This window comes from Ursus arctos, unplaced genomic scaffold (assembly GCF_023065955.2).
Source record: "Ursus arctos isolate Adak ecotype North America unplaced genomic scaffold, UrsArc2.0 scaffold_58, whole genome shotgun sequence".
NCBI lineage: Eukaryota > Metazoa > Chordata > Mammalia > Carnivora > Ursidae > Ursus > Ursus arctos.
The window spans coordinates 105,907-121,606 of record NW_026623076.1 but is presented as its reverse complement, the minus strand read 5'-3'; the positions used below and the strand labels follow the sequence as shown (position 1 = coordinate 121,606).

Here is a 15,700-nt window from a genome sequence, read left to right as displayed (position 1 = left end):
CCACTCCACTCCCTCCCATCTGCTTTAATATCAGGTCACATGTTTCTGGAACCTCTTTTGAGCGTTGCTTTTTTTTTTTTTAATGCTATGCAGTATTTTTAAATATTTGGAGCATGAGGTTTACGACCTGATCTCAGGGATATTTCCTTAGATTCAACATGAAGAACTGGAGAGTTAAAATATGGAACATTTCCTTTCCTGAAAAAAAAAAAAACACTTCTAAAAATAAAATTAACATCTCAGGGACACCTGATGATCTAAGTGATATACCGTATATTTGTGTTTCCTAAATTGTTCATCATTTCTGAGAGAGACCTCTATTTTCTTGGAAGCCTTGGGCACAGAACAAGGATAAATGTTGTTAGCAGCAGTATCTGCAGTTCCACCAACACCCAGTAGATGGCGTAAATACAAACCGCTTCCAGGGAAGGTCCTCTGTGAGGCTCAGAATCATAGGAGAACCATTTATCATTAAAAGGAGAGTTTTGGTGGAAGGCTGAAGTTGTATGAAGCTTGAGGCAGTCAGGAAAGTCGATGTATTGTAATCTCTCCCAAACAACATAGGAAAGCACCTTCTGCCAGCACAACTCCATTTACATTTTGTTCAACTTCCTCAACAACAAAGTGGTTGTCCCAACAGAAGAGCAGAAGGACAAAGAGGGGAAAATATCCAAAGTTGAGGAAAGTCTGCATTTTATGGAACATTTTCACCAGGTGATTCTTCCTTTGATTTTTTTTTTTTTTTTTTTTTTGCTCACTCAGATTGATTAAAACTGGAACCCCCACCCCCCACCAAATACAAAACAAACAAAAAAACCGTGTTTAGTCAGTTTTGCCACAGCGTGAACTTTCCTTTTCAGAAAAGGAACTTCAGGCCCTACTGAACTGGCAACCCCAACGTTGAGGGAGAGTCCCGCCCTTAGATTGCCCAATGCGCTGGGTTGTGGTAAGACCAAGGCTTGTCCAATTCCTGTCAACTCCAAGACGTGGAAGAAATTCCTTGTGAGACTAGAAAGTCTGTGGAGAAGAGCTTGAACATCCACGGCCCTGGTGCCTTCGTTGAGGTGACTCGAGGTTCTCATTCTACCTCGCACTCCACGCGTAGCAACAGGGACACGCGCAGGTGAGGGCGCGCACACCTGGCGTTCACACACGCTCTGCGCGGAGGGCTTCCTCGTCCTCTCCTGCCCTCAACCCTGGAGTCCGGGATTTCCCCGAGGAACAAAACAGGACCAGTCCGAGTGGTAAGTGTTAAAGCCAAGAGGGGTGCAGAATGGCTTTGCACGACAGCCAGCTTGGTGGCCAGAGGCCTCCCATTCTCCTAACACGTGGCCATGGTCATTCGGGCTTTTGGACCTGGGGGCTCAGCATGAGAGAGCGGGCAGAACTTTACGATGAAAAAGTCCAGGATAAGATGTAGTCACAAGGAGAGGAAAAAATGTGATGCCAGATATTCAGATCAGGGTGTGAGTGTAAAGGGCAGTACTGGAGCACGACGATGATGGTGTCCGTTCCTCTGAATCAGATAGATTGGAAAAAGAAATCAGTGCAGGGCACAGCAAGAAATCACTAACACAAACGAGCTGGAAAATACTGGCTGTGCTCCCGGCTGATCCCGGGCAATGTGGAAAGGCAGAGTGCACGCCTCCGACCACCTCCCACCCACGCACCCCCCATCCTGATGTCCTTTCTAGACGTCCGGGAGGACACGGTGGGGCATTGCATTAGCATGGGAGGTCCGTAATGGAAAGACTGCATGATTTTGCTGTGCAGGGAAAGTCAGTCAATGGGAGACATCCAGTTTTCGTAGCATGAAGTGAGTACATGACGAGGAGCATTACTACTCCGTGGTGAGTAATGTGTTTGTGAGGATGTGTGCATAAAACCGACATGTTTTCCCATTGCATTGGCTTTTGGCTTTCCTTGTTTGTTTCTATTGCTGCAACTTGGTGAGGGAGCGACCCGTTCCCTTTTATCAGTGACTGATTCAACACCCTCTTGTCACATTCGTCACATTTCTCTCTTTTTTTTTTCTCCCCGGGACTCACAATTCTGATTCTGGCCTCTCCTGGGGTTTCAAGATGATTAATCTTTCTCATTCCTTCCTTTTCAGCTTTGTGTTAAGCAGTGGTAGAATCAATCACATGCCTTCTTGCTTTACTTGGAAATCAACTTTCGTGTTTTCCAATCACTGAAGTTTTTGTGGGACTCCTTGAATACAGATTGAGAAGTTCACTTGGCTGAGTTGCCAAAAAGAATTAAATTCAAGTGAAACATTTTTATCTAGATCTCCATGGAATCCTGCTTGTCTTTTTTTTCTTACTTTGCATAGACAGTCATGCTATTAACTCCATAACCAGTAATAGAATAAAAGATAAATGATTTTTACCTCTCTAAATATTTTCTTATTTAGGAGGACTGTCTACTAAACGTGTGGCAAGCAAATTTAACATTTCATTAGACACAGGCTACATTACAACCCCGGGTATAGCCGTTAAGTAGAGACAATGCAGGCACCGGTCTGGGGAAAGTTATGATTGCACCTAGACCATTTTCCTCACTGGCTTCCCCTTGAGCTCCAGGACAAAAGTGGAAAGTAATGAAAACAATCTATTTAGTTTTGTTGTGAGAAATAAGGGGCAAGTGTTTAAGTTTCTAGCAGCCTAAAGGGTTAGTAAGAGCTGAAATGTTGATGTCATACAATTACTGCTGTTAAGCCCTCCGCACAGTGGTTCTCCAGTGGAACTATTCTGCACCTTCCAGGGACATTTGTCAAGGTAGGAGACAGTTTTGGTTGTCATACCTAGGGGACGGGACGCTGCTGGCTCCCAGTGGGTAGAGTCCCAGGATACAGCCAAGCATCCTACAATGCACAGGACAAAGAACACTCGCCAACAACAGATAATGATTTAGCCCCAAATGTCAATAGTGGCAACACATTGAAAAATGCTACTGTAATAATTTTTCTCGGGAAACCAAAACTCATACTACATGACTGATGTGTATAGATTAGATTTTTTGACGTCCTTATTGAGATGTTCACATATCAAAAAACGCACACATTTGGAGTGCATCGTACAACGTTTAGTTTGTTCACAGACTTGTACAATCACCATAATCAATTTTACATTTTGATAATCCCCCCAAAAGTTACATTTTCATCCACTTTCAGCATCATGCCACCGCCCTTCCCATCCCCAAGCCCTAGACAATCACCAATCGACTTGCTATTTCTACAGACTTGCCTATTGTGTATATTTCATATCAATGGCGTTATACCGTATGTGACCTTTTGGGTCTGGTTTCTTTCACTTAGCATCATGTTTTCCAGGTTCATCCATATTGTAGCAGGTGTCGGTAATTCATCCTTTTTCATTGATGAATAACATGGTATATAAATAAACTATATCTCACTTATGCATTCATCAGTTGATGGCATCTGGGTTATTTCTACTCTGTGGCGATTTTGAATAGTGCTACTTGTGTGTTCATGTACAAGTTCTTGTGTGAATGTGTGTTTTCATTTCTCTTGGGCCCATACCAAGGAGTAGAATTACTAGATCATATAACTCCACGTTTCCCATTTTGAGGAACTGTCAAATTGTTTTCCAAACCAGTGCAACCCCTCTGCATCACCACCAGGAACATAGGAGGTCCCAATTTCTTCACATCCCATGTCTTTTTCATGATAACTTTGCTCGCAGGTGCCGAGTGGTAACTCACTGTGGTTTTGATGTGCATTTCCCTAAGGACTAATAATGTTGAGCATCTTTTCATGTGCTTATCGACCAGCTGCTTATCTTCTCTGAAGAAATGTCTATTCAGATCAATCATCCATTTTTAAATTCTGTTATTTGTTTTTTATTATTGAGTTGCTAAAAATATAGACACAAGTCCCTTATCAGATCTGTGATTTGCAAATATTTTCTTTCATTCTGTGGGTCGTGTTTTCACTTTCTTGGTGTGATTTGCAACGTGAAAGTTTTCAATTTTGCTAAGCTCTAATTTATCTGTTTTTTCCTTTTGTTACTTATGGGTTTTTTTACATCATATTTAAAGCCTTACTTTCATGTTTCCTTTCAAGAGTCATATAATTTTAGCTCTTGCATTTAGCTCTATAGTCTATTTTGAGTTAATTTTTTTGTGTAGTGTAACGAAGGCATCCAACTTCATTCTTTTGCAAGTGGACATCCAGTTCTGCCAGCACCATTTGTCGAAAAGACTTTTCTGGCCCCATTGAACTATCTTGGCCTCTTGGTGAAACTAATTGATCAAAAATGTGAGAGTTTATTTGGAGCCTCTATTCTGTTTTATTGATCTGTCTGTCCTTATGCCGGTACTACACTGTCTTGTTTATTGTAGTTTTGTAACAAGTTTTGAAATCAGGAAATGTGAGTTCCTCAACTTTGCTCTTTGTCAATATTCTTTTAGCTATTCTGTGTCCTTCGGATTTTCATATAAATTGTCAATTTCTGAAACACAGCCAGCTGAGATTTTGAGAGGCATCGCACTGAATCTGCAGATCATTTGAGGAATACTGCCATTTTAACAATATGAAGTCTTTCAGTCCGTGAACATGAAATACTTTCTCATTTATTTTGCTTTTCTTTAATTCCTTTCAACATTCTTTTTGGTAATTTTCAGGGTGTAAGTCTTATACTATTTTTTGCTAAGTTTATTCCTAAATATTTTTGATGCTATTAAAAATGGCCTTCTTAATGTCATTTTCAGGTTGCTCATTGCTAGCATATAGCAATACAATGGAGGTTTGTAAATTGTTCTTGTATCCTGCAGTCTTGCTGAACTCATGATTTTTTAGTGGATTCTTAGGATTTTCTACATATAAGACAATCCTGTCTAGAGATTATTTCTACATATAAGAAAATCCTCTCTAGAGATTATTTTCCTTCTTCCTCTACGGTCTGGATGGGTTTTCTTCCTTTTGTTTGCCTAATTTCCCAGGCTAGACCCTCCAGTATGATGTCAAACACACATGGTGAGAGAAGGGACGTGTTGGTATTATTCCCAATCTTGGGGAAGAAGCATTCAATCTTTCATCCTTAAGTATTATAGATTTTTTGTAGATGCCTTTTATTGTGTTGAGGAGAGTTTATTCTCTTCCTAGTTTGTTGAGTGTTTTGTTTTTTTTTAAATCGTGAATGGGTATTACATTTTGTCAAATGCTTTTTCCATTCTTTTGGAATGATCATGTGGTTTTGTCCTTTATTTTATTGATATGGTGTAATACATTGATTGATTTTTGGATGGTAAACCAGGCTTGTATTTTGGAGATACATTTCATTTGGTCATAGTGGATAATTCTTTTTATATATTGCTGGATTCGGCTTGCTAGTATTTTGCTGAGGATTTTTTTTTTTTTTTTTTTTTTTGGTCTGTATTCATAAAAGACATTTGTCTGTAGTTTTAAGAGTTTTTTTAATGATGTATTTGTTTGGTTTTTGTATCTGTGTAACACTGGTCTCATAGAATGAGTTGAAAATTGTTCCCTCTTTTTCTATTTGCTCAAATAATTTTTGAATAGTTGCTATTTATTATTTTTTATTTGGGGGGGTAGGGGCAGAGGGATAGAGAGAATCTTAAGCAGGCTCCACATCCAGTGCAGAGCCGGATGACGTGGGGCTGGATTGCATGACCCTGAGATCATGACCTGAGCTGAAATCAAGAGTCGGACACTTAACCGACCGAGCCACCCAGGTGCCCCTTGACTTGTTGCTATTAATTTTTGTTTCAACTGTTTGGTAAAATGTACCAATCAAGTTATCTGGGTCTTTGGCCTTTCTTTGCAAGAAGCTTTTAAGTTAGTAAGTTAGTTGTTTTACTTGTTATATGTGTTTTCCTATTTTGTTTCTTCTAGAGTCACTTGCAGTAGTTGGTGTCTTTCTAAGAACTTGTCCATGTCATATATGCCCATGGCACAGAGCACTTCATATTATTCCCTTATAATCGTTTTTATTTCTAGAAGACTGGTAATGATGGCCAATCTGCTCTCATTCTTGATTTTAATAATTTGAGTTTTTAATTATTTTTCTTAGTCAGTCTTTATCAATTTTGTTGGTCTTTTCAAGGAACCAACTTTTGGTTTAATTAATTTTTTACATGTTTTTTCTAATCTCTATTTCATTAATTTCCACTCTAATTTTTACTATTTACTCCCTATGATTACTTCAGCTTCAGTTTTCTCTTATTTTTCCAATGTCTTAAGGTGGAAGTTTGGGTTATATTGATTTGAGATCTTTCTTCCTTTTTAATGTAGGTGTTTATGGCTATGCATTTCCTTATAAGCATTGCTTTACTTGTATCCTGTATGTTTTGATATGCTGTGTTCAGTTTTTATTCATCTCAAAGTATTTCCCAATTTCCTTTGCAATTTATTCTTTGGTTATTTAGGGGTGTGCTGTTTAATTTCCTCATATTTGTTAATTTCTCAAATTATTTTTTATTATAGATTTCTAATTTCACTCCATTGTGGTTCAGAGAACATACTTTACATGATTTCCAACCTTCGAAATTTACTGAACCTAACATATGGTCTATCTGGGAAAATGTTCCTTGTGCACTTGAGAAAAATATATATTCTATTGTTAAGTAAAATGGTCTATAAATGTTTGTTGGTTCTTGTTTGTTTATAATGTTGTTCAATTCCATATCCTTTGGACCTACTTCCTAGTTGTTCTCTGCACAATTCAAAGTGGGATAAAGGAGTCATCAACTATTATTGTTGAATTGTTTATTTCTTCTTTGGTTCTGTCAGTTTTTGCTTCATGTGTTTTGGGGCACTATTGCTAGTTGCATATATGTTTTCAATTATTATATTTTTTTGATCAATTGACACTTTCATCATTATGAAATGTCCTGTTTATCTTTAGTAATATATATATTTTTGGTCTTCAAATCTGTTTTCCCTGATATGAGTAGATCATTTCTGGTTGCTCTTTGCATGCTATATCTTTTTCCATCCTTCTTATTTTCAACCTGTTTGTATTATTGAATCTCAAGTTTGCATCCTGTGGACAGCATATAGCTGAATCATGTTTTCTTATCCAATCTAACAATTCTGCCTTTTGATTACACTGTTTAATCCATTCCCATTTAATGTTGTTATTCATATGGTTGGATTTACATCTTCCATTTTACTTTTTGCTTTCTGTAAGTCTCCTGTCACATCTTGTTCCTCTCTTCCTCCTTTACTACTCTCTTTTGTATTAAATGCATATTTTGGTGTAATATTTTAATTCCTCCAATGACTTTTCAACTATATTTTTAATTTTCTTAGTGGCTTAGGGTGAGTTATTTTCTAGGGTTTATGGTATATGTCTTAACTTACCGAAATTGACTTTAGACTTATGCTAACTTAATACCAGTGAGAAATAGAAACTTTTCTCTTACACAGCTCTTCTTTCCCCATTTTGGTAATATTATTGTTATACATGTTATCTCTCTATATGGTACACACCCAAGAATAAATTGCTGTAATTATTACTTTATATAATTTTATATCTTTTAAGGAAGCTAAGAAGGGAGAGAAAGTATATATCTAAAGACTTTGTTATATCAATCTTTGTATTGTTCATTTCTTGTTCTTTTTATTCGTTCCTGTAGATTCAAGTTACCATCTGGTGTCATCTCCTCTCTGTAACCCAGCTTTGTTCCTTTCCACCTCCTTCACGCTGTCATAGTCACATATATTACATTAATATATGTAATAAGCCCTGAATCATATTTTGAATAAAAGTTCTACACAATATGGTGAAGTGATTAGTTACTGCAGCCCTGGGTCCCATGTAGATGAAAAAGAAACATCCAAATTAAAGTTCTTTCCAGCAAGATATAACGATGACAATTAAGGAAATCCATGACTTTGTGATCTCTTTGAAGGACTGACTAAGGCTGGGTCTAAAGATCTCCAGTCCGTGAAAGAGTGCTTCACAACCGGGAACTTCTTTTGAACGGGCCATCAATGCCCCGAAATCATTACAACCAAAGCTTCAATGTCTGATATTCCTGTGGGTATAGACACCCAGCTTGAGTGCTGCCATTAGTATTATTATAGGGTTCCTTCTTGCTTATATAAACATTTCAATAAATAGGAGTTAATGCATAAAGACATCTGCTATTTTGGAAAGCTGAGTAGTGAGTGACTGGTTTTTACAATGATTCATATTGCTGAATTTCAAAATTTGTTCAGCATCCCAAGTCTGACCAGTTTAAGAGTGAAATGAAATGCAGGCCTGGCAACAGAGGTGTTTTCTGACTCATGACTAAGCCATCCAGGTAGAGGTCGTACCCGTCAGGCAGGCTGGGCGTGTTGCTGGATCACTTTCTCCATGCTTCAGCAGAGGGTGATGTCCAGACACCCACGTAAAGTAGTTTCCTGCTAAAATAAAGAAAAGCTGGGAATTTAACTGAGACCTTCACTTTCCAGAAAAAATCAATATGGTCAGCAAATGGTTTCAGTAGATTTAACAGGTTTTTGGACACCGAGACTCTAGTTTGGGGCCTTTCTTGAAGTAGTTTAGGAAGTTTCCCCCCTTTTCCTTTTGCCTTTGTTTGTTAGAAAAATCTGTCAACAAACCGCTCCAGGTTTTGACTAAACTCTCTCTTCTTTTGCCCAAAGAACTGAGCTGGAATTTGAGCTTATTTGTTACTCCTGAAAAAGAAGGTATAGAAACTTCCACTGCTACCCCAGGCAGGACTGTGGTGGAAGCCTTGTGAGGGGGATTTTCCTCCTTGTTTTCTTTGATTGTGTGCTTCCTCGATCAACAGCATGAATGTTTAGCATTTTGTTTTTGACATGTGAACTATCAAAAATGCTAAGATAGTGAGTATTTAAAACTACTTTTAAAAACTGCTTCACGTCAGCGGCTATTGGTCTGTGATGCACTCTGGAAATTGTCTGTTAACTTTTACCAGCAACAAAGAGAAATGTGAAGATAAAATACTTGGATCTTTGATGAGCTCCAGGCAGAGATGATTATCTCTAGAACAAGTATGTCATTTTTGTAAAGATAGGTGATTTAGACTACATTAACATTTCCATTCTGCAATTGTATTGGTACTTCCTTTTGCCTATAAACTTGGTATTTACTCATTTCCTCAAAAAATAAATGTCATGTTGTTTCATCACAGTGCTTACATAGAAAAGCCACACCATCAGGGGACCTGCTTCCAGCTCTCTCCCCTTTCTGCATTATCTGCCAGGTCAGGATGGGACATACTGTTTAGCTTATTGAGGGCAGTGATGGGGATCTAGCTTTAGTCAGTTTCCTGTATCTGGCTCCCATGGTTTTCTTCATCATCACTTGCACTGGCTTCATGTGTCAATTTATTCAAATCAAATTCTAATTATATTTGAAGAAGCCTCTTGTCATTCCCTTCATGACCTTTCAGCATGCTTGCACTAACTCCTCCACCAAGTGTTAAGGGAAGGAAACTTATATTCTCTTCTCTTTGCACATCTAACATATAACCAGAAAAAGAATTGGTACTCAATAAGCAGTCCCCTTTCTTTTCTTTTTTTAAGATTTATTTATTTATTAATGTATTTGACAGAGAGAGAGAGAGAGAGAGCACAAGTAGGCAGAGCATCAGGCAGAGGGAGAGGGAGAAGCAGGCTTCCTGCTGAGCAGAGAGCCCAAGGTGGGGCTCGATCCCAGGACTCCGGGATCATGACCTGAGCGAAGGCAACCGCTTAACCGACTGAGCCACCCAGGTGCCCCAGCTGTCCCCTTTCTTCTTGACACTTTGGTTCTTTTAGGTACATTCACAGTATGAGCTAGATACATGGGTGGCTTCCCAACCAAAATGCTTGGGTTCTGAACCTCTCTCCAAATTCTACTGTAGGCCAATAACCAGACCATTTTCTAGCTATGAAAACAGGTCCTCTCTGTGAGCTTATGCAGGCTTGTTTCTCCCCAAAGGAATCTGGTGCAGAAAATACCCAGTGAATGTCCTTAGTTACAAGGGCACTCCACTGAGAATGATTTAGTCATAGGTGTTTCAAGTATTTTGATTTTCACCTGTTCACATCCTGGCAAAAGTACTAACTTCCACTTATGACGTCGAGACACAACTCAGTCACAGTCCTATACTTGGAATGGTCTTCAGCTACAAGCAGCTGAACAAATTTGTCTTGTTTTCATGACTTGAGAGACTCAGAAGCAGGCAGTGTAGGGATGGGAGGGTAACAAGGTCACCAGGGACCTAGGTTCCCTCTTTCTTTCTACTCAGCCATTCTTAGCACAGGTTTGTTCTCCACATTGCAAGAGGGCTGGCTGTTATACCACCAGCAGGAATAGGGAAAGGGTGAAGGGCAAAAATGACACATCCGGTTAAGTAAACTCTTGTAATGAGGTCTTCCAGAGGTGGATGGACACCCTATCCAGAATTTGGTTCAGGTGTTGAAACTGATGATACCATACGTGCATGCCCCAGGAGGGTACGGAAATGTTCACTACTGACATAATGAGGCTTTATGGGGTGAGCAAGGCAGGCTCCCAAGAAGATTCAAAAATAGCTTAAGACAGCAGAGAAAGGAGACTGCCTTGTCTTTTATTAATGGTAGGAGATGAAATCAGGGTGAGAGTTCCCGCACATGGGTAGGAGCTTGTGGGATTGACACTTTCCACCACACCAAAGGAGGGAGGACCTAGGCTTTCTTATCAGCTTCCTAGATGTGGGGCAGAAGAGGAGGGAGGTGGGGCTTGAAAGCAGTCAGATATCGGAAATGGAGTCAGACCCTTTATTAGACCATCTCAGTTATCTTCTGCTTATTTCTCATAGGTAGCTGAGAAGTGTAGTGTTTTAGCTGCTATAATGGAGGCTTGATTCTTCATGCATAAAGAGTTGAAGATGCTGGTGAGTTAGGCAAGCAGCAGTCTCTTCCCTCCTATTGTCTTCATCCAACAACTATTGAAATAGTTCTTCCTGCTGTCCTTCATTTGGACATGAAAATTGATCTTGGCTTTCCATCAAGATAAGTGGTGTTCAGGCACTCTGCTCATTTTTGGTAAATGAGCAGATGCAGTGAACTACAGCAATTCGGGCTTTCCCAAGGCTTGGAGGAGCAACAGGGCAACTCTGAGAAGCTACCCTTTGGGCCATAGCTGGACCCACAGTGTGTGTTCAGTTAAAAATGCAAGCATATGAATACAGTCATCTTAAAGCTTGATCTCAGCGATATCTCCTTTTGTTAATTGCAAAGACAAAATGAACACACATTATTTAAAAACCAGTCTAATTATAACTTCTGGGTTGAAGGCTATAATGCTTTAATCCTGAGGAAGAAGTCCTCTGGAAGATTATTCATAAAAGGAAGAAAGTTTCCCCACTGGGAGGAAAAGAGGAAAGAATAGAATAATTAGATAAAAGTGTTTTCCAATACTATATTGTCCAGGGTTTGGTATGGAAAAACAAGACTGTAGGAGAAAAACATTTCTGCCTTTGGCTCTCTAAATCTCTTTATCTGTCTTTCCCTTACAAAGCATTTTTTTGTACTCAGAGGTCACTCCCTGGTTAAAGACAACCCTGCAACTGGAAGGCAAGTCCCTTGGGAAGGTCTGTAAGTTCAAACCTTAACAGGAGGTTCGTAACTGTGACCGTGGACATCTAGGGTGTTCCTGGATGAAGGTAACAAGTCACTTCCCACGGAACCATAGAAGCTGTGGTTCCTGGCTTGCTGATACAGGAGGAAGAAGTGACCTATCCACATGACATAGACGAAGAACTCAGAACTAGTTTTTTGGTTTTGTTTTTGTTTTCAATATTTCGGGGAGTCAGATGTTCCTGGAGGTATGTTCACACTTACTACAAGAATTCAACCAGAAATCTCTTTGATTCAACATTTACTTTACAACTTTGATATTTGTAGCCATCGCTCAGTTCCCACGAGATTGCTATCTAACCAGCACAAGGTCACAAAGCCACCAAGCCAGAAAGTACACCAAATTTAATAGCCACCTAGGGCGCTCAGCAAAGGCATCCCGCTTTCCCAGAGAACCCATGGGCAACCCACAGGACTCCCTTGGCAGGGAATCTGAACACATGGGTTCTGAAAAACCTCTTCTGGGTCCTGATTTATTTTTATGTTTTTCCTCCCTGCCCCCCCCCGCCACTTTTTTCTTTTGAAGAGCTTCAAACAAAAATAATTTCCACTGTAGCTGGAAAAGCAGAAAAGGTACTTAACTCCAACCACATTTTTGGGAGCCTATAAAAGCTAAATAAAAAATCGTAGTTAACCAATGCACGAGGTCCTGCATAGATGTGCAAGATCTTTGCAGGCTAATGAGCAAACCAAAGGTACGAGAAAAGTCCATTCCTCCAGCCTTATCTCACAATACAAATTAGAGCTACCAGGGAAACACCAGCACCAACGCTCACAGCACAAGAGCTTTCCTTGGGCTCTCCTCTCAACTTGAGGTGAAAGCAGCAAACATTCTGTGTGTCTGCTTCTCTGTGATGGACTGACAGTGGAAAAAGGACATTTTTGCCGTGACTTTACCATTCGATGCAGATGTTTGGCTCACGTCTTCTGATCTTGTCAGCAAAATTGATGCTAAAACATTAGAATAAGACTCTTGGTTTATGTATGTTTTCTTAGGTGTAAATTTGTGCATAGGAGCATTATTTTTACCGCGGTCCCTTGCAGAGCTTCTGGTTCTGGGGTATATTGCCTACTCTTTCTCCCTGTTATGAATAAATTTACTCGTCATTTCTACCAGCCCTCACCCTTGTATCTCCAAGGACCACTGTACTAAAATACACTTTATCACAGGGACTGCTGTGTCCCACCCTCTTTTTTAACAGCCATCAAGAAATGTGATGGTTAAACTCTTGTGACCTCTAGATTTTTCAAAGTTGGCAAAGAGTTAAAAAAAATGGGGAATTCTCAAAGCGCGTCGAGGCTAGACCTTCTTCAGAGGGCCTGACGACTGGATTGGATGCACTCTGTCCAGTTTTCCTGATTGAAAACGGTTAAAAAGTAGCTAAGAGGTTCTGAAAAATCAAAAGTGGTTATGATAACAAGTTAAGCATTAGCAAGGAAGTTTTTCTTGAGCGTGAGTCTTAATGCATGGTCTGGGCTTTACTAGTAATCTTACACCGGTTGTCTGTTTTCCTTTCAGAGGTGGGTGGGAAGTCGTTCCCCACATGCATCTGAGTTGTTGAATATCCATTATGTTACAGGGAAGCCATTCCTTCTTCCAAAACAACTGTAATTTTTATGGAGTCTAAGTGAAAACAGGCACATTTATTTTCTTATGGGTAAAGTTCTTGGAATGCTCTCTTACAAAGAGTTAGTACATTTCTTGACCAAATAACACTTGACCAAACATTGTTTTCACAATTGACTTCTCTTAAAGGAAAGAAAGAAAGAAAGAAAAAAAAGATTTAAAAAATGCAAGCATTTGGTCTGTAAACTCAAGAGTTTTCCAGGGGCCGAGTTTCTAGAAAGGCCCATCTCCCACAAAAGATTTCCATGGTCAACAGGTGGTATGAGCCATCTGTGCATTGCTCACAGTAAAGGTTATATGCGTGTATCATTGTTGCTCTTGAATTTAATAAACACACCCAAACTAGTTAATTTGTTCAAATGATTGACAGATCCTCTGTGATTTACCAGGATTGATGAGTATGGCAAATGCAATAAAAGAAGAAAAGAAGTCCAGGATAGACAGCATCATGGAACATATTGTACCTTATTGTAAAATAAAAATAGCCTTGGACAGCCCATGGAATGTGTTCTAGCAGCCTAATCAGTTCTTTACTGTGGTTTTCCTGCCAGCCGGGGAGCCCTGCGTCACAGAGAGTGGGTGCCAAGTGTCTGGTTTGCGCTTTGGTAAGACATGTTTTTCTTGCTGAAAATTTTCAGGTTTGCAGTTTCCCCAAGTGCAAGGCAGCCAGGTCACCTTCCGATGCAGTGGGGCCTGGCTTTAGTTCCCGGTGTCTCATCGAGGGCTGGGGCATTGGAGCCCAGCTCACCAGTGGGCAGCGTAAGCCTGCAGCCTTTGCGGTGAGACCTGCTGGACACCTCCCCATCTGTGCTGAGCAGCAAGGATGGGGGTAGCCCCGTGGAATTTTCATCTTGTACGAATGAACTGGCTCTCCAGATCCAGACTCTCTGCTACGAACAGCAAATTTGTGACAATGTGTATGGCTGAGGCAACTGCCGAGATAGATTTGGGCAGAGCAAGAAGGGACTTTCACCCTCCATGGATTATCCCATTTGCTTTAGTCTAAACGTTTCAAGAAAGACTTGCTCTCTTTTTTCTCTTGGTCCCAGTGTTGTGTGTAAACCGCTCCCTTCTGTCCAGGGAGGGATTATCCTCTACGAGCACAAGCGTACCTGGACCTGCGGTCACCTCTACCCCCACGCTGTGTGCCTTGGTCCTTTTGTTTTGTTCAGGCAAGACCCAAATGGTGCATTTTCCATGCTCTTTCTTGGTTCTTTACCCAAACGGAGAATGTAATCAGGGAGCCAACACTACTATGGTTTTGTACTTCCCAGTTTGACCCAAAGTGGCTCCGAAATCCATGCTGTCCCACTGCTGCTTGTTTCTTCCGGACAGTGATTTGGGGATACCCGAGCACCAGCATTTCACATGGGGTTGCATGCGGAAAAGACTCCCTCCCCGTACACACAACACACACACACACACACACACACACACACACACCGGCACACACATGCGAGCACGCACCCTTTGAGTCCAAACCAAACACCCAGGGCAAGGAGTTTAAAGAGAAAGGGCCCCATCCAACACGTGTTATCATTTTAAGTGCCCATGTAGCTTCCTTTCAAATTCTTACCGTGCCTGCAGGCCCTACAGGATTTCTTGCTCAGCCCTCCTACGGCACTGGCATCCTTGCTCCTCCACACACACTCAGACCTTCCCTTCCCCTGCTTCCCCTTTAGGACTCTCTCCATCTGTTCAGGCAACTCCTCCAGCCCTGCGGGTCTCAGTCCAAACCTAACCTCTGCAGGGGCACGTGCCCAGCTTCCCAGCCACCTCATCGATCCCCACGACCGTCACTTGCCTTCTTTGTCTTCTTCTCCTCCTGACAAATGAGGCATCTGTATGCTCACTTAGAAGCTTCAAGGAAAGAGGAAAGAAAACTCGACCGCACGAAGGGTCTGTTCTATTTGCTGCTGTCTTCAGCCCGTAGCAGTTGCTTCAGTAAACCTGGTGAATGTTGAACGAACAAAATTGTCGAGCCAAACAGTGCAGGGCATGAGGAGGAAACAAAGAGTAGAGATTCGATTCCCTGCCCTTCACCTGGCTCTGGGACCCCAGTCCAGCCTAAAAATGAAATAAAGAAGGACTCGCCCTTGAGAGTCACTTTACCAAGTCTTTTTTCAAGTAATGAATGGCCAGCAACGGAAGTGCAGCTCAAAGTAGCTGATGTAGCTTGTGTCTGACTCAGAAACATTGAACGTCTCTTGCCCTTGTCTGCACCGTTAGTGAGAGTTGGCTAAACTTTGAGAAAGTTAAGATTTTGGATGAGTTTTCAAGTTACAACGTTTTGGGACCATCTATCTTCTTTCTGACTTTTTCTACTGGACTGTAGGGTAGGATTATAAAGTGAGCACCTTTTTATTCTCTTATATTCATAGCACAAACCCTGGTACTTGGTGCTCAGTAATTACTTATTGGAGAGAACCCCCTTTTCTTTCTGGAGACTTCCT

At 40.7% G+C, this 15,700-nt stretch overlaps 1 protein-coding gene across 1 annotated transcript in view; it reads left to right on the top strand.

The window, feature by feature from the left end:
- Positions 1-1,002: 1,002 nt before the first annotated feature.
- Positions 1,003-15,700, top strand: part of LOC130542859 (ATP-sensitive inward rectifier potassium channel 15) — a 73,112-nt gene continuing 58,414 nt past the window's right edge. The window contains exon 1 of the mRNA XM_057307662.1: positions 1,003-1,244. The gene's annotated coding sequence lies outside the window, so the exon portion shown is untranslated. The remainder of the gene's footprint in view (positions 1,245-15,700) is intronic.